Raw genomic sequence first — 24,526 nt, 5'->3', positions numbered from 1 at the left:
TTGAAAAAAATCACACTTTTTTGTGCTAGATAGTACATTTGCAGTCTGCGCTGCATTTCCTGGAGTCCAATAAAACCGGCAAATACTGCTTTTACATTGTTGGTTGAAAAATTACAATTATGTCTGCTAGATAGTACATTTGCAGCCTGCGGTACATTTTTGGCAGTCCAATAAAACCAGTAAATACTGCTGTTACATTGCTGTTTGATAAATTAAAAAAAAAAATCTGCTAAATAGTACATTTGTGGCCTGTGATGCATTTCTGACAGTCTAATAATACCAGTAAATGCTCTGCTGTTATATTGTTGGTTAAAAAAGCACACTTTTTGTGCTAAACAGTACATTTGCAGACTGCGCTGCATTTCTGACAGTCCACAAAAAACGTTAAATACTGCTGTTACATTGTCGGTTGAAAAAAAGCACACTTTTTGTGCTAGACAGTACATTTGCAGCCTGCGCTGCATTTCTGACAGTCCAATAAAACCATTAAATACTGCTGTTAGATTGTGAGGGGGACATTTCCACGGTTATCTGGCCAGTCATTCACAAATGGCTTGGAGGGTGTGTTCCAGCACTGCATACCTGACAGTGAAGTAATTTTATAACATTTGTCTGTTACATTGTTGGGTGAAATAAACCAATTTCTTGCTGTGAAGTACCCCTGCACTGCATAACTGACAGGGAACTATTCATTAAAATTGGCGGTTACATTGTTGCCTGACATAAAGCCTTTTTTGGCAGTGAAGCCAAAGGTAGTCGCCAACAACACAGTTTTTTTTTTTTGCTTATAAATTGGGGTAGACCCCAAAACATTGGGAAATATAAGAAAGAAAACAAAGAGCAAGTGCACTGGAGCATAGCAATGGCTGGGTGAGGCCGGTATACATGTCTATTCTGCACAAGGTATGGACAAGTCCTGTGGGATCCATATCTGGTTATTTTTAATGAACGTGAGCTTGTCCACGTTGACTGTGGACAGGCGGCTGCGCTTGTCTGTGATAACACCCCCAGCCATGCTAAACACACGTTCGGACAAAGCTTTTCCATATTTCGGCCATGCTAACCCTACCTTCTGAGGTGCTGGCGGTGACCCAGCTGCGTTGGTGACTTATTTTTCCTCCTCCTCCTCTGCCTTCACCTTGTGCTTCCACTGAGCCCCTGGTGTCAGGTGTGAATACCATCAGCAGCGCGTCTAACAGCGTTTCGCTTCTTCCGATCATGCTCCGTAACGGAATTAAGGATGGCAAGTTGTCCTTGTAACGAGGATCCAGCAGGGTGGCCACCCACTAATCAGCACTGGTTAGAATGTGGGCAACTCAGCGGTCGTTGCAGCATGTGGTCGCTCATGTGTGCCACAGCTGTCCTCTGTGGGAGGTGTATCGTCTGTGTCCTCTGTATCCCCCCAGCCACGCTCCAGTAATGCCCATGAGCTGCTTTGGGTGCAACCCTCTGTGAACATGGTTCCCACTCCTCCAGAACTGTGCCCTGGCTGGACAATTGTGTACCTGGCCTATGTTGGTGCAGGAATCCACCCTCCGAGCCACTTGTATATGACTGGCTTAAGGCTGGGTAAGTCATGTATATAGTTTTGTTTGTTTATTTAGTTTATCTGCCTTATAGTTATGTAAATATGTTTATACATAAATTTGTAAATAATGTGTGAATGGGCATGAATGAGTGGTTTGAGTAAAAGGGGGGGGGGTGTAGGGTGGGAGGCTGGTCGGGTTAATTTTCTCTTGTGGAAATGTTCCTTGTATGGTTTTTGTTACGATTTATAATAAAAATTCCTGATAACTGTTACCCAACAATCTAACCGACAAATTTAAGAAAATTATTTGCCTGTCACATCTGCAGCTCAGGCCGCCAATAAAAGTGAATTTGTCCACCCAGAATCCAAGAGCTGGATTTACTGAATTGATTTTTACTGTCAGGTGTTCAGGAATTTCTGCACCACCAAATTCAGCACATGTGCCAGGCAAGGGATGTGTGTCAAACTGGCTAGGCCAAGAGCTGCTATGAGATTTTGCCCATTATCGAACACCACCAGGCCGGGCTTGAGGCTCAGTGGCACCAACCACTCATCGGTCTGTTGTTCCATGACCGTCCACAGCTCCTGCGCAGTGTGGGGTTTGTCCCCCAAACAGATGTGTTTCAAAACAGCCTGCTTTCATTTTCCCCTGGTTGTGCTGTAGTTGGCGATGAAGGTTTTACGCTGAGTGGATGAGTAGGTGGTAGAGGAGGAGGAAGAGGAGTAGGAGGAGGACGCAACAGGAGGCAAAGAGAAATGCCCTGCAATCCTCGGGGACAGAAGGATATGCGCCAAACTGCTATCCGCCTCAGGCCCAGCCGCCACTACAGTTACCCAGTGTGCTGTTAGGGAGATATAACGTCCCTACCCGTGCTTACCGGTCTACGTTTTGGTTGCTATGTGCACCTTGCCCCTGATGGCGTAGTGCAGTGCACACCTGATTTTGTCTGCCACTTAGTGGTGCAGGGAAGGGATGACTTGCCTGGAAAAGTAGTGGCAGGCTGGGAACCACGTACTGTGGGACAGCCACCGCCATCATTTTTTTTTTTAAAGTCTCCATCTCCACCATGCGGAATGACAGCATTTGAAAGGGCAGGGATTTTTAAATCCTGGCATTCAGGGCCAGGGATCACCAGTGGGTAGGGGGGTACTTCCTCGTTCTCTTTCTCTCCAGTTGTCACAACCAGACATCTGAGAAGCTCTGACAGATGCCTTTCAGAACCTCCTCCTTGAGCTTTCTTTGTTTTGGTTTTCAGTTCCTCATCTCGTTAGCCTCTCTCAGCTGTCTTGTAGTTGGACTGATTGCATCCCTTTAAATTCCTCCCCATAATGCTTTAGTGTGCGGTTTATACAACTTCCTGGAGTGTCTGTGCATGCTGATCCTATTTCCCAGTCTTCTACAAGCTAAGTGTTGTACATTCATTTGTGATTTTATGTTTGCTGGATCCCAGGTGACCCTGACTCCCTCCGTGTCTAGTGTGGGGAGCCAGTGGTCGTGTCCCCTCACTATTGTAGGGTGTTCAGGTGTTATACAGTCGAGGTACAAGGATATGCGATCATCTCTTTGAGTCCAGAGGGGAAACAAACCAGGCTGGTGTAGTGAGCTGCATCTATATTTATTTATATAAGGAGATATATAGCGCGAGTTTGACCGCTATGCGTGGTTGATTAAGTGTGGTTGCGTGAGTGGCTGTATTTGACTGTATTGTATGCTGTGATAACACTTTTTTTTCCTTCTCCAGGGGTTGCACAGGTGAGTAATTAGGGTGTGGCTGTCTAATTAGGGTGTGGTTGTCTAATTAGAAGACTATAAAAACTCAGTGTGAGCAGCACAGCCTCTTTGAGTCCAGAGGGGAAACAAACCAGGCTGGTGTAGTGAGCTGCATCTATATTTATTTATATAAGGAGATATATAACGCGAGTTTGACCGTGACGCGTGGTTGATTAAGTGTGGTTGCGTAAGTGTGTGACTTAAGATTAAGTGACTTTAGATTCAGGGACTTCAGTGGGGGACTGTAATTAGCCAGTTTCTTAGTACTACATTATATTGTATTTTTTGCTTTGCTGGTGTAATCCCCATTTAGTATGTCTTGCACAATTGACAACGCAGTCCAGTGCACATCTTGCATGATGTATGCAGTCCTGGAACAGGAGTTCAAGGGTGCATATCTTTGTTCAAGATGTGAGCAAATTACCCGTTTGGAATCGCTAATCGAGTCTCTAAATGGGCAAGTTGCAACACTGAGAGGCATTGACAATTTGCAAAAGAGTTTGCTTCTCACCGAGCAAGCACTCTTTGGGGTAGATAGGGGCAGGGTGACAGAGAGGAGGCTGAGGAAAGTGAGGTAGCTAGCTGTGTAACAGTTAGAAAGCGGGGTAGAGGGAAGAGTGCCAGGGAGGCTAGCCCTGATCTGACACACCCCAACAAGTTTGCACGTTTGGCAGATGAGGGGGATGTCAGTCCAGGGATGGCACTGCCGCAGCCAGACACTTCCTCTGCCAGTCAGGGGAATGCCAGCTCCGGTAAGCAGGGGACCAGGAGAGCAGGGCAGGCCAGACAGGTGATGGTAATGGGAGACTCAATTATTAGGGGAACAGATAGGGAAATCTGTCACAAAGACCGTGATCGCCGAACAGTGTGCTGTCTTCCTGGCGCTAGAGTTCGACACATCGCGGATCGGGTTGACAGATTACTGGGAGGGGCTGGAGAAGATTCAGCGGTCATGGTCCATATCGGAACCAATGACAAAGTTAGGGGTAGGTGGAGAGTCCTTAAAAATGATTTCAGGGATTTAGGTCAAAAGCTGAGGGCAAGGACCTCAAAGGTAGTATTTTCCGAAATACTACCTGTACCACGGGCCACACAAGAGAGGCAGCGGGAGATTAGGGAAATTAACAAGTGGCTCAAGAACTGGTGTAGGAAGGAGGGGTTTGGGTTCCTGGAGAACTGGGCCGACTTCTCTATCGGCTACAGGCTCTATCGTAGGGATGGGCTGCACCTCAATGGGGAAGGGGCAGCTGTGTTGGGGAAGAAGATGGCTAGAAGGTTGGAGGAGTGTTTAAACAAGGGACTGGGGGGCAGGGTAATTATGTTATAGAATGGGAAGATAGTGCAGATAGAGACCGGGGGCAAGGTAGTGAGACTGGGGGAGGAATGGAAGGAGGTACTAGAACAGTTCAGAAGGAAAGGTGTAGAGTAAAAAATATACATAAACCTCTCAAATGTATGTATACTAATGCCAGAAGCCTGACTAATAAACCTGGTGAACTGGAATTAGTGATGTGTGAGGAGGACTATGACATAGTGGGAATAACTGAGACATGGCTGGATGATAGCTATGACTGGGCAGTTAATGTACAGGGTTACAGTCTGTTTAGAAAGGATCGTCAAAACCGGAGAGGGGGAGTGGTCTGCCTTTATGTAAAGTCCGGTATAAAGACCACACTCCGTGAAGATATAAGGGACATGAACATGTGGAGTCACTGTGGGTAGAGATACATGGCGCTAAAAACAATAATAAATTACTAATAGGAGTTTACTATAAACCACCTAATATACCAGAGTCCACAGAAAATCTACTACTAAACGAGATAGACGAGACGGCAAATCATAACGAGGTGGTTATTATGGGGGACTTCAACTACCCAGATATAGACTGGGAAACTGAAACTTGTATATCTCATAAGGGAAACAGGTTCTTGGCAATAACCAAAGACAATTACCTCTCCCAACTGGTTCAGGACCCGACTAGAAGGACGGCCATATTGGACTTAGTATTAACCAATAGGCCTGACAGAACAACAGATGTGCAGGTTGGGGGACACCTGGGAAATAGTGACCACAAAGTAATAACCTTCCAATTATCATTCAAAAGAGAGTTTCTACAGGGAGGAACAAAAATACCAAACTTCAAAAAAGCTAAATTTAGCCAACTAAGAGAGGCCATAGGCCTAACTAAATGGGATAAAGTCCTCACAAATAAAAATACAGCCACAAAATGGGATATCTTTAAAAGCATCCTAAAATCTCATTGTGAGAGGTACATACCGTATGGGAATAAAAGGTTAAGGAACAAAAAGAAAACAATGTGCATAAACAGAACTGTAAAGAAAGCAATAAAGGACAAAAAGAAAGCATATAAAACACTAAAACAGGAAGTTAGCACGGAAGCACTGAAAAACTATAAGGAAAAAAATAGATCATGTAAAAAACAAATAAAAGCGGCCAAACTAGAGACTGAGAGATTAATTGCCAAAGAGAGTAAAACTAACCCTAAAATGTTCTTCAATTATATAAATGTTAAAAAGTATAAATCTGAAGGTGTCGGCCCGTTAAAGAGTAATGAGGGGGGAGTCGCAGAGAGCGACGAGGAGAAAGCAAAGCTGTTAAATATTTTTTTCTCCAATGTATTCACTGAGGAAAATAAACTGTCAAATGACATGCTGAATGTTGAAATAAATTCCCCATTAAAAGTGTCCTGTCTGACCCAGGAAGAAGTGCAACAGCGAGATTAAAATAGACAAATCGCAGGGACCGGATGGCATACACCCCCGTATCATAAGGGAATTAAGTAATGTCATAGCCAGACCCTTATTTCTGATATTTGCAGATTCTATACTGACAGGGAATGTCCCACAGGATTGGCGCATGGCAAATGTGGTGCCAATATTCAAAAAGGGTCCAAAAACAGAGCCTGGAAACTATAGGCCGGTAAGTTTACATCTGTTGTGGGTAAACTGTTTGAAGGTTTTCTGAGAGATGCTATGTTAGAGCATCTTAACGGAAATAAGCAAATAACGCCATATCAGCAAGGCTTTGTGAGGGATCGATCATGTCAAACAAATTTAATCAGTTTCTATGAGGAGGTAAGTTCTAGACTTGACAGCGGCGAATCAATGGATGTCGTGTATCTGGACTTCTCCAAAGCATTTGACACTGTACCACATAAAAGGTTGGTATATAAAATAAGAATGCTCGGACTGGGAGAAAACGTCTGTAAGTGGGTAAGTAACTGGCTCAATGATAGAAAACAGAGGGTGGTTATTAATGGTAAATACTCAGATTGGGTCACTGTCACTAGTGGAGTACCTCAGGGGTCAATATTTCAATTTTCGCAGATGACACCAAACTCTGTAAAGTAATTAACACTGAAGAGGACAGTATACTACTACAGAGCGATCTGGATAGATTGGAGGCTTGGGCAGATAAGTGGCAGATGAGGTTTAACACTGACAAATGTAAAGTTATGCAGAGGAGGGCAACTAAAGTAATAACTGGAATGGGGCAACTACAGTACCCTGAAAGATTATCAAAATTAGGGTTATTCACTTTAGAAAAAAGACGACTGAGAGGAGATCTAATTAATATGTATAAATATATCAGGGGTCAGTACAGAGATCTATCCCATCATCTATTTATTCCCAGGACGGTGACTGTGACGAGGGGACATCCTCTGCGTCTGGAGGAAGGAAGGTTTGTACACAAACATAGAAGAGGATTCTTTACGGTAAGAGCAGTGAGACTATGGAACTCTCTGCCGGAGGAGGTGGTGATGGTGAGTACAATAAAGGAATTCAAGAGAGGCCTGGATGTATTTCTGGAGCGTTACAATATTACAGGCTATAGCTACTAGAGAGGGGTCGTTGATCCAGGGATTTATTCTGATTGCCTGATTGGAGTCGGGAAGGAATTTTTATTCCCCTGAAGTGAGGAAAATTGGCTTCTACCTCACCGGGTTTTTTGCCTTCCTCTGGATTAACTGGCAGGATGACAGGCCGAACTGGATGGACAAATGTCATTTTTTTCGGCCTTATGTACTATGTTACTATCTACCATTGGGGTGTTCGCATAGGCTGAGCAGTCAGGGAAAGTGCCAGGTCTTATGCAGGGGTCTCCCTTTTTGTTCCTTAGTTTGGGATCCATTGAGTTATATATTCATTTTGTATTGTCTTGTTTCCTGTACACCTTCCGTGACACCAGTGTTTTGAAGATGGCCAGCTGAACGCTTCTATGGGACAGTGTGGAGATGCTTGGTGACAATGAAAGATGTTTTGGCGTTGCTACCACATCCTCTGTTTGTGGGGGGGGGGGGCAGGTGCCACTGTCACTCACTTGTGCTCAGGTTTAGAACGTTTATTTTAAATTTTTATGTATTTTATGTTATTTAAAGTAATTTCCCTATCCACCTTTGTTGGGCACTAGTCCTACTCTTTCCCCCATTTTGCTTCCTTTTGCAGCCCTCTAGCCCTTTTCAAGGACTTTTTTAGAGCCATTTTAGTGCCCAAAAGTTCGGGTCCATATTGACTTTAATGGGGTTTGGGGTCAAGTTCGAGTCCCGAACTCGAACCTTTTTGCGAATTTAGGCCTAACCCGGCGAACCCGAACATCCAGGTGTCCGCTCAACTCTAGTGGTGAGTACCTGAATAAATGTCATGGAGCAGAGGTTGCAGGCTTCCTCCCATTTTGTGTTTAGCTGCGCCATACCCAAATTATGGGAGGGAAAAACCTGCACCCTCAAACCCGAGGAATCAAATTCCTCAATTTATATTGCTCCAGTGAGGTCCTGTTCCACCAAATCTTTAGACGTCTGTGTAAAAGATTCTTAAATTTCAACTTAATTTCCTGTGAATTCCTCTCTTCCACATTCTGTGAACTACTGCTGCCGCCATTGAAAATGGCTTCCGCCTGGGACTTCCACGAGGCCTCCTGGGCTAAAAAATCCATGATTATGGAATCTAGACTTCTGAGAACGAAACAAATCGTCTTATGCAGGTAAACACACACCCAATACTCAAAGCAAAATGCCTGATGTAAAGCTGTCTGTTAAGACATTAACAATATACCCCAAAGCAAAAGAAAACAGAACAGCAATTGGATAATACAAAGGATAACAAACTTTATTTGACATATAGTTTAAAATAGAGTTTCCTATACGTTAGCAGCATTATATTCACAGGAAAAATGACCCCAGGACCACTATTAATGATACATACAGGTAAAGATTTCTCCTATAGATAGAGGATATCAATAAACCCCAACCATAAATAAAGTGCAAAGTGCCACAGAATGGATCAATACATACAAGAGACAATTATGTAGAATATACAGAGCAGAACAGTCCTGAATCCTGACACGTTTATTGCGGTCACTTTCTCAAGGGATATGGGACATGATCTATGCTCACTATCTATATACAGTATAGCCTGTTTATTAGGTCAATTTAGGGCACATGGGAAAAAAAAACGCCTGCCATAATCAGAGGGGGAATGAGGAAGAGGAAGTGGTGTGCATTCCAGCATGGAAGGCACGACATCACTTCCGATTCCTCTAGTGTCCGGACACATTTCTATAAAGGATACATTATAAGGAAAGAAGTAAAAAGCCCATTGGTGTATATAGATAAGTAATTCCCATAAAGGGAGGTATATAGGAGGTAGACAAATGAAAAAATCCGGTAATCACCCTATCTAAGGGATTGGATCCAGAGAACTCCACGGAGGACCGCATGACTCAAGCCGGATATCCGGTCTGTGGTCCACCATGGAGTGCGTCAAACACGATCTGCCCATTCCTGCCTTATGGTGATTGTGATCACGGGAGTACACACTAAAAATCCCTTACTTGTCTTGCGAGATCTCGGACCAATGTATTATCAGACTGCATTCCACTGTGGAACGCAGACCTTTGGTGTGTGCTAGACTGTCAGCCTTTGTCCAAATGCATTTATACATTGATTATGTATAGGTTATGAATTTTTCCTTTATAATAGATTTGTCACTTCAGTCACAGCTACGTTTTATATTTATATATTATGTACAGTTTAGACTTCTTTCATACCCCCTCATAATTATCTCTTTTGGCCATGGTTCCCTACAATGGTGTGCTGTCATTTGCACAAAGGCTGGCAGTCTAGCGCTCACTGAAGGTCTGCGTTCCACAGTGGAACGCAGTCTGATAGTGCTGAGAGCATTGGTCCGAGATCTCACGAGACAAGTAAGGGATTTTTAGTGTGTACTTCAGTGATTTTGTGGCAGCGCACTCACTATAGGGCTGGATTGGGTGGATCGTGTTTGATGCGCTCCATGGTGGACCGCAGACCGGATATCCGGTTTGAGTCATGCGGTCCTCCGAGCAGCGCTCTGGATCGATCCCTTAGATACTGTATGTTCACTACATGTTTACATGGTGCCTAGGTATATGATGCACACATCTATCATTAGTATTTTTTGACTATTGTATGAGTAATATTGTATGGACTTTTTTGTAGCTAACTTTCCACTAGTCGACACGATGGCAACAATAAATTAGTTTGGCAGCGATGCAGTTAATATGAGGCCTAAATCTGACAAGACCTCATTCGTTCATTATAGGAGCACTAGGGGTCAGTGGTACTGGAGAAGTTAGAGCAGGAGAATGTGCAGGAAAAGAAAAGAGAGAGAATATGTTTGTGCAGGTAGACCAAGGGAAAAAGCAAAGGATAAGGTTTGAAAGGGGGTGGTCACTGAAGAGAACATGCTATTATCTGCATGTTAAATTATCATAGTGGTCACATTCTATTTCCACGGTGCAGCCAAGTGGAACCATTCCTTACTATAATTTTTTATTGGCAAATAATTTGTGTGAAATCTTTAATGTACACTCTAGACTAGGCATGGCCAACCTGCGGCTCTCCAGCTGTTGTAAAACTACAACTCCCACCATGCCCTGCTGTAGGCTGCTAGCTGTAGGCAGTCTGGGCATGCTGGGAGTAGTTTTGCAACAGCTGGAGAGCCTCAGGTTAAAAGCTTACAAGTGAACATATATTAACATTGCAAACCTCTTTGCACCAGTTTTCAACATAGAAAGTGATGCACGGTGTTCAGCTATTTATATTATAAATATAACATTATAATGCTTCTCTACTTACTATTGTCACGGCTGAGGATGGGGAAAACCCTCAGCCGTGCGATGTCAGAAGATGTCCGGTCGCTACTCGGTCAGGGCAACAGAATTAGGGAGCAGGTCACCTCCTATTGCGTCCCTAACACTGACCCTGTCTCCTGTCCGTATGAGCCGACCCTGATGGTAGGAGGGCTCATACTCTGGAACCTAATAGTCCCTACAAGCCCTCAGGATGGCCCTGAACTAAGGAGCAGGGTAAGACAACCTACTCCTCCTAGGCACGGCGGAACAGGAGTCTCATTGGCCAAGCAGCATGAAAGAAGAGGAACATAAACAGATCTATGAAAATGACAGGTGAACCAAACAGTTCCACACTAACCTGCCACAGACTTGCTGACTGGAACCCGTGCTCAGAAAACGCTGTCCACATAAACATAAGACAAACAGCACACACATAAAAACACAGAGGAACCAGGATATCCATAGCTGCAAAGAATAGATAAACCATACAGACATCATCTAACACCATGACATAAAGTTTATGACCACCAGGGTGGCCCTCACTGGCAGATGGTAAATAACCAGGAGGATGTCTCCAGCACTGCATGGCTGAAGAACCCCTCAGCTTCAGGTCTCCACAGAGACTTTATAGCCCAAAGTGGCCACACCCACACACAGACACACCCAGTGCACATACACTGAGGGAGTTAACCTTTCCTTAACCAGGGAGTGTAGTGAAACCACATAAAGGGGAATAAACAAACAAACTTTCACTGCAGCTGTTACCGTCAACAATGACATGCGTGGCAAACGTGTCCTGGGAGCCGGCCAAAAGGCCGAGACACTGCCACCACATGTACAAACACCACACGTTGCCACGGGCAGCCAGAGGCGAAGGGAAGCTGTCAGAGTGCACACAAAACATAAAACACAGTGCACACCAGAATACAAACACCCACACAAACCAAAGACAACCGCACACATACCTGTTGTCCGCGGCAACCGCACTTGAGGCAAACAGCAAAGTGCCCCCAGCTGCGGTTGACACAACACCAGGCCGCGGGCAACTGTATGCGACTCCCAAGGAGTCACAGCCATAAACATGGTCGTGACAACTATATGTGGAGTTGTTGTAATTAGGTTCATTTGAAGTAACCTGGAGAGTTCACTTAATTAAGGGTTGAGCTCTTCCCACAGGTCTCCCACTGTTGCTCCTGATTTATGGAGGAACAGGCAGTGGGAAGCCTAAGGGAATCATGGGTGACAACCCTATGGAAAGTAAGAATTGTATGTTTTGGTGAAAGAACTGGGTAATAGGCAAAGGATCCTGATTGCGAGGGATAATCAAATATGCATTTAGTGTCTAGACAAGTGTCCAGTGACCCATAAAGATGACTGTGCCCATACTAAATCCCTGACAAAGTATTTTAGTTATCTGCTTATTTGTCTTTAATATAATGTTTTTAGGCCAACATTTTAAGGGCTTGAGAACCAATTGCAATGAAACCCCTTTGAGATAACCACCCAGTAATTAGTGTTGAGCGTGAATATTCGAATAGCGAATTTTGATCTCGAATATCGGCACTTCGAGAATTTGCAAATATTTAGAATATAGTGATATACACTGCTCAAAAAAATAAAGGGAACACAAAAATAACGCATCCTAGATCTGAATGAATTAAATATTTTTCTGAAATACTTTGTTCTTTACATAGTTGAATGTGCTGACAACAAAATCACACAAAAATTTAAAATTAGAAATGTAATTTTTCAACCCATGGAGGTCTGGATTTGGAGTAAAAATTAAAGTGGAAAAACACACTACAGGCTTATCCAACTTTGATGTAATGTCCTTAAAACAAGTCAAAATGAGGCTCAGTAGTGTGTGTGGCCTCCACGTGCCTGTATGACCTCCCTACAATGCCTGTGCATGCTCCTGATGAGGACGGTCTCCTGAGGGATCTCCTCCCAGACCTGGACTAAAGCATCTGCCAACTCCTGGACAGTCTGTGGTGCAACGTGACGTTGGTGGATAGAGCGAGACATGATGTCCCAGATGTGCTCAATTGGATTCAGGTCTGGGGAACGGACGGGCCAGTCCATAGCATCAATGCCTTCGTCTTGCAGGAACTGCTGACACACTCCAGCCACATGAGGTGTAGCATTGTCTTGCATTAGGAGGAACCCAGGGCCAACCGCACCAGCATATGGTCTCACAAGGGGTCTTAGAATCTCATCTCGGTACCTAATGGCAGTCAGGCTACCTCTGGCGAGCACATGGAGGGCTGTGCGGCCCTCCAAAGAAATGCCACCCCACACCATTACTGACCCATTGCCAAACCGGTCATGCTGGAGGATGTTGCAGGCAGCAGAACGTTCTCCACGGCGTCTCCAGACTCTGTCACGTCTGTCATGTGCTCAGTGTGAACCTGCTTTAATCTGTGAAAAGCACAGGGGGCCAGTGGCGAATTTGCCAATCTTGGTGTTCTCTGGCAAATGCCAAACGTCCTGCATGGTGTTGGGCTGTAAGCACAACCCCCACCTATGGACATCGGGCCCTCATATCATCCTCATGGAGTCTGTTTCTGACCGTTTGAGAAGACACATGCACATTTGTGGCCTGCTGGAGGTCATTTTGCAGGGCTCTGGCAGTGCTCCTCCTGTTCCTCCTTGCACAAAGGCGGAGGTAGTGGTTCTGATGCTGGGCTGTTGCCCTCCTACGGCCTCCTCCACGTCTCCTGATGTACTGGCCTGTCTCCTGGTAGCGCCTCCATGCTCTGGACACTACGCTGACAGACACAGCAAACCTTCTTGCCACAGCTCGCATTGATGTGCCATCCTGAATAAGCTGCACTACACGAGCCACTTGTGTGGGTTCTAGACTCCGTCTCATGCTACCACTAGAGTGAAAGCACCGCCAGCATTCAAAAGTGACCAAAACATTAACCAGGAAGCATAGGAACTGAGAAGTGGTCTGTGGTCACCACCTGAAGAACCACTCCTTTATTGGGGGTGTCTTACTAATTGCCTATAATTTCCACCTGTTGTCTATTCCATTTGCACAACAGCATGTGAAATTGATTGTCACTCAGTGTTGCTTCCGAAGTGGACAGTTTGATTTCACAGAAGAGTGATTGACTTGGAGTTACATTGTGTTGTTTAAGTGTTCCCATTATTTTTTTGAGCAGTGTATATTTGTATATTCGTAATGACGAATATTCGTAATTTTTTTCCATCTGAACACATGATTCCTCCCTGCTTCTTGCTTGTGGGCCAATGACATCATTGGCCCCACAAGCAAGAAGCAGGGAGAAATCATGTGTTCACCTCAGATGGAAAAAAATGATGAATATTCTAAAAAACAAATATATAGTGCTATACATTCGTTTTTTAGAATATTCGTCATTTTTTTCCATCTGAACACATGATTCCTCCCTGCTTAAGTTGCTTGTGGGCCAATAACTCATTGGCCCACAAGCAAGAAGCAGGGAGGAATCATGTGTTCAGATGGAAAAAATGACGAATATTTTTAAAACGAATATATAGCACTATATTCTATAGTGCTATATATTCGTTTTTGACCCATGCCTGTATTGAGCGCGTAATATTCACTTATTACGTGATCACTACCTTGCCGATTTTCGCGTAAAAAAAATGTAGAGTATAACGAATATACGAATTTGCAAATATATGACAAATATTCTACAAAATATTTGAGAAATATCACAAATTCGAATATGAGCCCTGCCGCTCATCAGTAATGAAAAATAGTCTTCTATTCGGTGTTCTTCTTAAATAACAGACCAATATTGATAGTACCGTACATCTGGGAATTTAAATTCCATCTCAGAAAAATCTGGTTTACATGAGGGTTGGCCTTCTCCAATAGAGAGTTTAGAAGAGATTTCAATAAGTCTATAGACTTCAATAGGTCTAAATAAGGCGTATTTCAGGTGCATAGGGCAGCACAATGGTTAATTGCGGCACTATCTGCAACTTTACTCCACTCACGCCAGCTGTAAAATCGTGGGTGAGGAGTGGGCGGGAAAGGGGACGGTGCGGCAGGCCGGTCTTATTCATCATTTTCCTACTGAGCCTCTCCATAACTTCGGCGGAACCACTGCCAGCTATGGGCCTTTACTAAGACCGGCATCTAAAATGCTGGTCTTAATAACTGTGCCCCTAAGTTTCCAAATTTGCAGAATTTCTAACTTAAAATCCTCCAAACCAATAAAGATTTCACCTTAAGGTACTGCCAGACTAGGATACATACTAGGACATTGATTCTGAGGGCTTACCCTCTATCTAACACAAGTAACATGTTCAGTTTTGAATTATCAATGTCTAAACTGAGTTCTCAATACTTCCTGAAGCATAATTTTCATTCTATGCTAGTGATATATTTCAGGAATCCGTAAATCTTATAGAATTCCTAAATATGTTCAGAATATAATAGGCAGAAATTATATAATCATTACAGCTTTTACACTGGAACTGATTACCAGTTTCTAAATATATGAGCAGCACAGGGACTTACTGAACACAATACATTGGTGAAAAACAAAAAGGCGTTTAATAGTACAGGGGGGTGATCACCCCATATACACTCCCTGATCACCCCCTGTCATTGATCACCCCCCCTGTCATTGATCACCCCCATGTAAGGCTACATTCTGACGTCCGTATGTGTTTTACGGATCCACGGATCCATGTATCGGATCCACAAAACACATACGGACGTCTGAATGGAGCCTTACAGGGGGGTGATCAATGACAGGGGGGTGATCACCCCATATACACTCCCTGATCACCCCCCTGTCATTGATAACCCCCCTGTAAGGCTCCATTCAGACGTCCGTATGTGTTTTGCGGATCCGATCCATGGATCCGCAAAACACATACGGACCTCTGAATGGTGCCTTACAGGGGGGTGATCAATGACAGGGGGGTGATCCCCCCATATACACTACCTGATCACTTCCCTGTCATTGATCACCCCTCTGTCATTGATCACCCCCCTGTAAGGCTCCATTCAGACGTCCGTATGTGTTTTACGGATCCACGGATCGATGGATCGGATCCACAAAACACATACGGACATCTGAATTGAGCCTTATCGGGGGGGTGATCAATGACAGTGGGGGTGATCACCCCATATACACTCCCTGATCACCCCCTGTCATTGATCACCCCCCTGTAAGGCTCCATTCAGACGTCTGTATGTGTTTTGCGGATCCGATCCATGGATCCGCAAAACACATACGGGCCTCTGAATGGTGACTTACAGGGGGGGTGATCAATGACAGGGGGGTGATCAGGGAGTCTATATGGGTTGATCACCCCCCTGTAAGGCTCCATTCAGACGTCCGTGTGTGTTTTGCGGATCCGTGGATCCGCAAAACACGGACACAGCGGATCCGCAAAACACATACAGACTTCTGAATGGAGCCTTACAGGGAGATGATCAATGACAGGGGGGTGATCACCCCATATACACTCCCTGATCACCCCCCTGTCATTGATCACCCCCCTGTAAGGCTCCATTCAGACGTCCGTATGTGTTTTGCGGATCCGATCCATGGATCCGCAAAACACATACGGACCTCTGAATGGTGACTTACAGGGGGGGTGATCAATGACAGGGGGGTGATCAGGGAGTCTATATGGGTTGATCACCCCCCTGTAAGGCTCCATTCAGACGTCCGTGTGTGTTTTGCGGATCCGTGGATCCGCAAAACACGGACACAGCGGATCCGCAAAACACATACGGACGTCTGAATGGAGCCTTACAGGGAGATGATCAATGACAGGGGGGTGATCACCCCATATACACTCCCTGATCACCCCCCTGTCATTGATCACCCCCCTGTAAGGCTCCATTCAGACGTCCGTATGTGTTTTGCGGATCCGATCCATGGATCCGCAAAACACATACGGACCTCTGAATGGTGCCTTACATGGGGGTGATCAATGACAGGGGGGTGATCCCCCCATATACACTCCCTGATCACTTCCCTGTCATTGATCACCCCCCTGTAAGGCACCATTCAGAGGTCCGTATGTGTTTTGCGGATCCATGGATCGGATCCGCAAAACACATACGGACGTCTGAATGGAGCCTTACAGGGGGGTGATCAATGACAGGGGGGTGATCACCCCATATACACTCCCTGATCACCCCCTGTCATTGATCACCCCCCTGTAAGGCTCCATTCAGACGTCTGTATGTGTTTTGCGGATCCGATCCATGGATCCGCAAAACACATACGGGCCTCTGAATGGTGACTTACAGGGGGGGTGATCAATGACAGGGGGGTGATCAGGGAGTCTATATGGGTTGATCACCCACCTGTAAGGCTCCATTCAGACGTCCGTGTGTGTTTTACGGATCCACGGATCGATGGATCGGATCCACAAAACACATACGGACATCTGAATTGAGCCTTATCGGGGGGGGGGGGTGATCAATGACAGTGGGGGTGATCACCCCATATACACTCCCTGATCACCCCCTGTCATTGATCACCCCCCTGTAAGGCTCCATTCAGACGTCTGTATGTGTTTTGCGGATCCGATCCATGGATCCGCAAAACACATACGGGCCTCTGAATGGTGACTTACAGGGGGGGTGATCAATGACAGGGGGGTGATCAGGGAGTCTATATGGGTTGATCACCCCCCTGTAAGGCTCCATTCAGACGTCCGTGTGTGTTTTGCGGATCCGTGGATCCGCAAAACACGGACACAGCGGATCCGCAAAACACATACGGACGTCTGAATGGAGCCTTACAGGGAGGTGATCAATGACAGGGGGGTGATCACCCCATATACACTCCCTGATCACCCCCCTGTCATTGATCACCCCCCTGTAAGGCTCCATTCAGACGTCCGTATGTGTTTTGCGGATCCAATCCATGGATCCGCAAAACACATACGGACCTCTGAATGGTGCCTTACATGGGGGTGATCAATGACAGGGGGGTGATCCCCCCATATACACTCCCTGATCACTTCCCTGTCATTGATCACCCCCCTGTAAGGCACCATTCAGAGGTCCGTATGTGTTTTGCGGATCCATGGATCGGATCCGCAAAACACATACGGACGTCTGAATGGAGCCTTACAGGGGGGTGATCAATGACAGGGGGGTGATCACCCCATATACACTCCCTGATCACCCCCTGTCATTGATCACCCCCCTGTAAGGCTCCATTCAGACGTCTGTATGTGTTTTGCGGATCCGATCCATGGATCCGCAAAACACATACGGGCCTCTGAATGGTGACTTACAGGGGGGGTGATCAATGACAGGGGGGTGATCAGGGAGTCTATATGGGTTGATCACCCACCTGTACGGCTCCATTCTGCCGTCCGTTTGTGTTTTCCGGATCACCGGATCGATGGATCGGATCCACAAAACACATACGGACATCTGAATTGAGCCTTATCGGGGGGGGGGTGATCAATGACAGTGGGGGTGATCACCCCATATACACTCCCTGATCACCCCCTGTCATTGATCACCCCCCTGTAAGGCTCCATTCAGACGTCTGTATGTGTTTTGCGGATCCGATCCATGGATCCGCAAAACACATACGGGCCTCTGAATGGTGACTTACAGGGGGGGTGATCAATGACAGGGGGGTGATCAGGGAGTCTATATGGGTTGATCACCCCCCTGTAAGGCTCCATTCAGACGTCCGTGTGTGTTTTGCGGATCCGTGGATCCGCAAAACACGGACACAGCGGATCCGCAAAACACATACGGACGTCTGAATGGAGCCTTACAGGGAGGTGATCAATGACAGGGGGGTGATCACCCCATATACACTCCCTGATCACCCCCCTGTCATTGATCACCCCCCTGTAAGGCTCCATTCAGACGTCCGTATGTGTTTTGCGGATCCAATCCATGGATCCGCAAAACACATACGGACCTCTGAATGGTGCCTTACATGGGGGTGATCAATGACAGGGGGGTGATCCCCCCATATACACTCCCTGATCACTTCCCTGTCATTGATCACCCCCCTGTAAGGCACCATTCAGAGGTCCGTATGTGTTTTGCGGATCCATGGATTGGATCCGCAAAACACATACGGACGTCTGAATGGAGCCTTACAGGGGGGTGATCAATGACAGGGGGGTGATCAGGGAGTGTATATGGGGTGATCAAAACACATTGCCCTACTTCTTCTGAGTATGGTGATACCAGATGTGTGACACTGCCCTAGGTGGGCAAATTGGCCCACATTCCAAAGAGCACCTTTCGGATTTTACAGATTTTGATTTCAAACTACTTCTCACGCATTAGGGCCCCTAAAATGCCAGGGCAGTATAACTACTCCACAAGTGACCCCATTTTGGAAAGAAGACACCCCGAGGTATTCCTTGAGGGGCATGTCGAGTTCCTAGAATTTTTTAATTTTTGTCACAAGTTAGCGGAAAATGATGATTTTTTCTTTTTTTTTCTTACAAAGTCTCATATTCCACTAACTTGTGACAAAAAATAAAAACTTCCATCAACTCACTATGCCCATCACAAAATACCTTGGGGTGTCTTCTTTCCAAAATGAGGTGAGACAAATATCTCGGCAAAAGACAACTTTTCCCTTTTTTTTATACAAAGTTGGCATTTGACCAAGATATTTTTCTCACCCAGCATGGGTATATGTAAAAATACACCCCAAAACACATTCCCCAACTTCTCCACATGTGTGACACTTTTTTGCAGCCTAGGTGGGCAAAGGGGCCCACATTCCAAAGAGCACCTTTAGGATTTCCCAGGGCATTTTTTACACATTTTGATTTCAAACTACTTTGCACGCATTTGGGCCCCTAAAATGCCAGGGCAGTATAACTATCCCACAAGTGACCCCATTTTGGAAAGAAGACACCCCAAGGGATTTCATGATGGGCATAGTGAGTTCATGGAAGTTTTTATTTTTTGTTACAAGTTAGTGGAATATGAGATTTTGTAAGGAAAAAAATAAAATAAAAAATTCATCATTTTCCGCTAAATTGTGACAAAAAATAAAAAGTTCTATGAACTCACTATGCCCATCAGCGAATACCTTAGGGTGTCTACTTTCCGAAATGGGGTTATTTGTGGGGGTTTTCTACTGTCTGGGCATTGTAGTACCTCAGGAAACATGACAGGTGCTCAGAAAGTCAGAGCTGCTTCAAAAAGCGGAAATTCACATTTTTGTACCATAGTTTGTAAACGCTATAACTTTTACCCAAACCATTTTTTTTTTACCCAAACATTTTTTTTTAAATCAAAGACATGTAGAACAATACATTTTGAGAAAAATTTATATATAGATGTCGTTTTTAAAAAAAATAAATTACAACTGAAAGTGAGAAATTTCATTTTTTTGCAAAAATTTTGTTAAATTTCGATTAATAACAAAAAATGTCAGCAGCAATGAAATACCACCAAATGAAAGCTCTATTAGTGAGAAGAAAAGGAGGTAAAATTAATTTGGGTGGTAAGTTGCATGACCGAGCAATAAACTGTGAAAGTAGTGTAGTGCAGAATTGTAAAAAGTGGTCTGGTTATTAAGGGTGTTCAAGCTAGGGGGACTGAGGTGGTTAATAAACAAGGCTCAACGCGTTTTGGGGTGTACATAAAAGACCCCTTCCTCAGGAGCAGAATATTAAACAATACACACACGTAACTCAAACGTTTATATGCTCCCACGTCTCCATCACATCCCATTCCCACGCTTCAGAATCTTGAAAAAACGGAAGTCACGTGTATTCCGCCACCTCCGATCAAATGGAACGCATAGAGAAAGAGGAAGTTGCGTAATTTCAGCGACTTCTGGTCCAGTGAAAGGCATGTCGGCTGCAGGTGGAATGCACGCCGGCTGCGGATGGCGTCACTTCCGCCTGGGTGCGTTTCAACAATGGAACGCACTCACGAGGAGAGCAGCCCAGGGGAGGAGCCTGCACGTATCAACATCCATCTCTGTATACAGAGGTCGTAGATGTTGGTAAATCTCACTTTGGTTTCTTACTAAGAACAAATATAACTGTCGACCAGTATCCAAAATATAGAAACTATATAAAAAATCGTAGATGTCATTTTTACCACTTTCTAAAGACAAATATAAAATATATAAAGAATAAAAATCACCAACCCTAAAAGTGAGAACTATCTGTATATATGGGAACTGAGCAGCATATGTACGACATTAGTATATATAAATATATACATATACACCCCCCTGCGGTTCCATGTATAAATTTGCGGTTGAATATATGAGATACATAAGGGTGACTTAATATTATCCAGGCAGTGGTGTTAACTGGAAAAGGGAATGATGCGTGGACACATAGGAGCACAGAAACGAGCATAAAAAAACCTATATATAATAACTTACAAGGACATTCTAATAAGTAAATTACATATGAGGAATGTTTTAGGGAGATTGGTTCTTTAGGTGGTGGTAGAGTCAATATCTTTCCACAATATATCATTTTGCAACATTTGCATTTTCTTGAGCCACACTTGGATGATCCTACAACACTCGTCGGAGTCTTCCAATCGGGTTGTTCACCTTTTTGGAAAAGTTTTGGACATAAAGGTGCTAGCATGTTTTTAACGTTTTAGCTCTACAGAAAGTTAGGTTCCGAGCTTGTGCGATATTTTTTTCCATAATCGGATCCTTCAGTAGGATTTTCCAATGTTTATTTATTCTTCTAATATCTGCACGTCTTTTGTTGTAACTAGTAATTAGATTTATATTGGTATATTTTTGTTGTTGTTGTTGCTGAGTTTCCTTTTTCGGGGCACTTTTGAGACTCTCTTTTTGGCTCTCTTTTAGAATCCTATTTTCAGATTCTGATATTAATTTACTAGGATAACCTTTTTCTTTGAATCTCTTTTTCAAGACGTCTAACTGTTCTCTCATAGTATCACCGTCACTACAATTTCTACGGATCCTTTTCATCTGCCCATACGGTATATTGGTTTTCCATCTCTGATGATGGCAGCTTTTAAAATTGAGATAGCTGTTGGTATCTATCTTTTTAAAATGGGTTTTTATGGTTATTATGTTGACAGTTTTTATATACAGATCTAAAAATATGGCTTCCATATTGTGATGTAGAGTAAATTTTAAGTTCCACTTATTTGTGTTCATCTTGTCTACATAGGTAATCAATTCGTTTTCACCCCCATCCCATATTAGGATGATATCGTCGATATAGCACCTGTAGAACTGAATGTTGGGATGTATTAGGAGCCCAATATGTCTCTCAAAGCCCTCCATGAACAGATTAGCATAAGCTGGCGCAAATTTCGTCCCCATAGCCGTGTAGGTGCCAAGATACATCTGACCACAGACATGTGGTCTAGCAAACATGGGCAGGGAAGGTACATAACTTTTACTGCCCACTGGGTGAACCTTCTGAAGGCCATCAAGCATACCCGTGGCACCCGTGTGGATTTGGTGTTACCGCCATGGATTGGATGCAGGCCTGCCTCTTCTTCTCCTCCTCCCACTCCATCCTCCGTCTCCTCCTCCACTGACTCCTCCTTTTCCACTGCTACCGCCTCTTCCGCTGTGCCCCCCAAGCTCCCCAGGACCTATTCAACGTGCCAGGGGAGACGTTGCCATGCTGTGCTGATGTGCCTGGAAGCCAATAGCCACACTGGTCCTGCACTGCTTTCAGCTCTGTGGTCGCAAACCGATTAGTGCTAACCCCGATCAATTTGACAGATGGTAAAGTGGTGTGTGCTGAGCGCGCTGAAACAGGGCAAAGTGACAGATGTGCCATGCATGGCACACATCCTGAACCTTAGTCGTGCAGCAATTTGTTGCCAAATACCTCGGGGTCCAGGATGTCTTGCGGCAGGCCAGGAAAATCTCTGGCCATTTTAGAAGATCTTACATGGCCATGGCTCGCCTTGCTGACGTTTAGCGGCGACACCACCTGCCCATCAGACGTCTGATTTGAGACTGAATGCCACGCTGGAATGCTTGTATATGCTTCATAGACTGATCCAGCAGAAACTTGCAGTTAACGACTACCTGTACGAACTCTGCGGCAGGACAGGTTTTAGGAGCTTGTTTTTTTTCCCACCATGCCAGTGGCTTCTCATGTGCGACGCATGCAGACTTCTGCAGCCATTTGATGAGATCACCAAACTGGTCAGTCGCAGCCAGGGCGCCATCAGTCACATTGTACCTTACGCCTTCTTTCTTGAGCGTGCATTGCGTTGTGTCATTGATCCAGCCGTCGAGCAGCAGCAGCAGGAAAATGAGGAAGTTGCAATGATGGATGAATTCCCAGGGAGGCTACTCCATCTGAGATAAGTCAACAGGAGTCTGAAGAGGAGTCAGAGGAGGAGTCAGAGGAGGATGGTGCCAGGGCGGAGGAGGAGAAAGAAGAGCATGCTTTAAACTTTTCTGGGATCCCTGGTGTTGTCCGTGGTTGGGGGAAGGAGACTGAGGATGACATTATCCTGGACGATAAGCAGGAGCCAGGCCACTCCACCGCTTCCAGTTTAGTGCAAATGGGGGTCCTTCATGCTCCTGTGTTTGAAGAGGGACCCCCAAATAAAAAGCATAAAGGGCTAGGACCAGTACTTGGTGGTAACATACTTACAAACACAAAATGGCAGACATGTTACCAGCATCGCAGAGGGCTGTCAGAATGCAGCACTTCCAGGCCTTTCTTTGACAAATGCTGCATTCTGCTTTTGCGGGCACTGGCTGAGCATTTTCCACTCACAGAGAAACAATTGCGGGTACCAATCCAACAGCTCATGCAAGAAGAGGGCAGTTTGAAGATGTGTTAGATATGAGATCATTCTTGCAGCCAACCCATCAACAGCCGCCCTGCGGATCCATCCTCAGTGAACGCCTAGACCGACAGGTGTCTGACTACATCGAGTTAATGGCCGATGTGGATGCTCTCAGAAGCGAGGAACCCCTAGACTACTGGATGTGCAGGCTTGACCTGTGGCCAGAGCTGGCACAATTTGCCATGAAGCTCTTGGCTTTCCCCTAGTCCAAAGGACGTTCAGCGTAGCAGGGGGGATCGTGACCGATAAGCACACTTGCCTAGCTCACGACAGTGTGGACTACCTCACATTTCTAAAAAAGAATGAGGCATGGATCTTCGAGGAATTCAACACATATGACGAGTCAACCATGTTTAATTGAATTTCCTCATGACAGCCCACACATATCCTCCACCAGCCAGAACAAATAATGGTCCCTGTCTTAGGTAAATACAGCGGCATAAAATGCCTTTTCTGTCCGGTCAATACCTAATGTTTTAGGCCTCACAGGAATTCAACACCTGTGACGACCACGTTTTTCAACTATTATCTATTATCATTAGGTTTTATTTTTTCAAAAGGGGGATTTCGTTTCGCCATGTTTTTAATCCAATTTTACATTTTTAGTTCTTTTAAACATATGTATTTGACATGTATTTGTACTGGCCTTCAGTAAAATTGATATCCATTGACCGACTAATAGACCTCCAGCCACATAATCACTTGATCTTTTATTTAAGTGTATGCATAATTTTTGTTGCCTGTAATACACTGGCCTGCAGTAAAATTGATATCCAATGAAGGCCAAAAAAGGCCTTCAGAGGCTTCATTTTCTGAGGAGTCTGAAGAAAGCACAACTCCCAAAACAGCTGCTAGTCAATTTTTACAGATGCACCAGAGAATCTGTTATCACATACTGCATTACAGTTTGGTACTCCGGCTGCTCTTCTGATGACAAGAAGACCCCCAAGCGCATCATCAGAATGGCTGGCAGAATCACTGGTACTCAGTTACCATTATTGGATGACATCTTCACTGCTCGCTGCAGCAACAGGGCAAAGATTATCTGCGGGGATCCAACTCACACCGGCCACAGCCTTTTCATTCCCCTACCCTCTGGTAGGCGTCTTAGAGCCCTACATGCCCGCACCACTAGACCTCTAGACTGAAGAACAGCTTTTACCCCAAAACAATCAGTCTCCTAAATGCTCAGAGATTATTGCCCCTTCCTAGGATTGAAAACTACCACAGACTAAAAGTGACTGCTGCATACATGAACCCATGATGATCTCTTGTCTGAAGTGGTGTCTAAATCAGTGTG

Source organism: Bufo gargarizans, chromosome 2 (genome assembly GCF_014858855.1).
Source record: "Bufo gargarizans isolate SCDJY-AF-19 chromosome 2, ASM1485885v1, whole genome shotgun sequence".
NCBI lineage: Eukaryota > Metazoa > Chordata > Amphibia > Anura > Bufonidae > Bufo > Bufo gargarizans.
The sequence above is the reverse complement of the archived record's forward strand: the minus strand, read 5'-3'. Positions refer to the sequence as shown.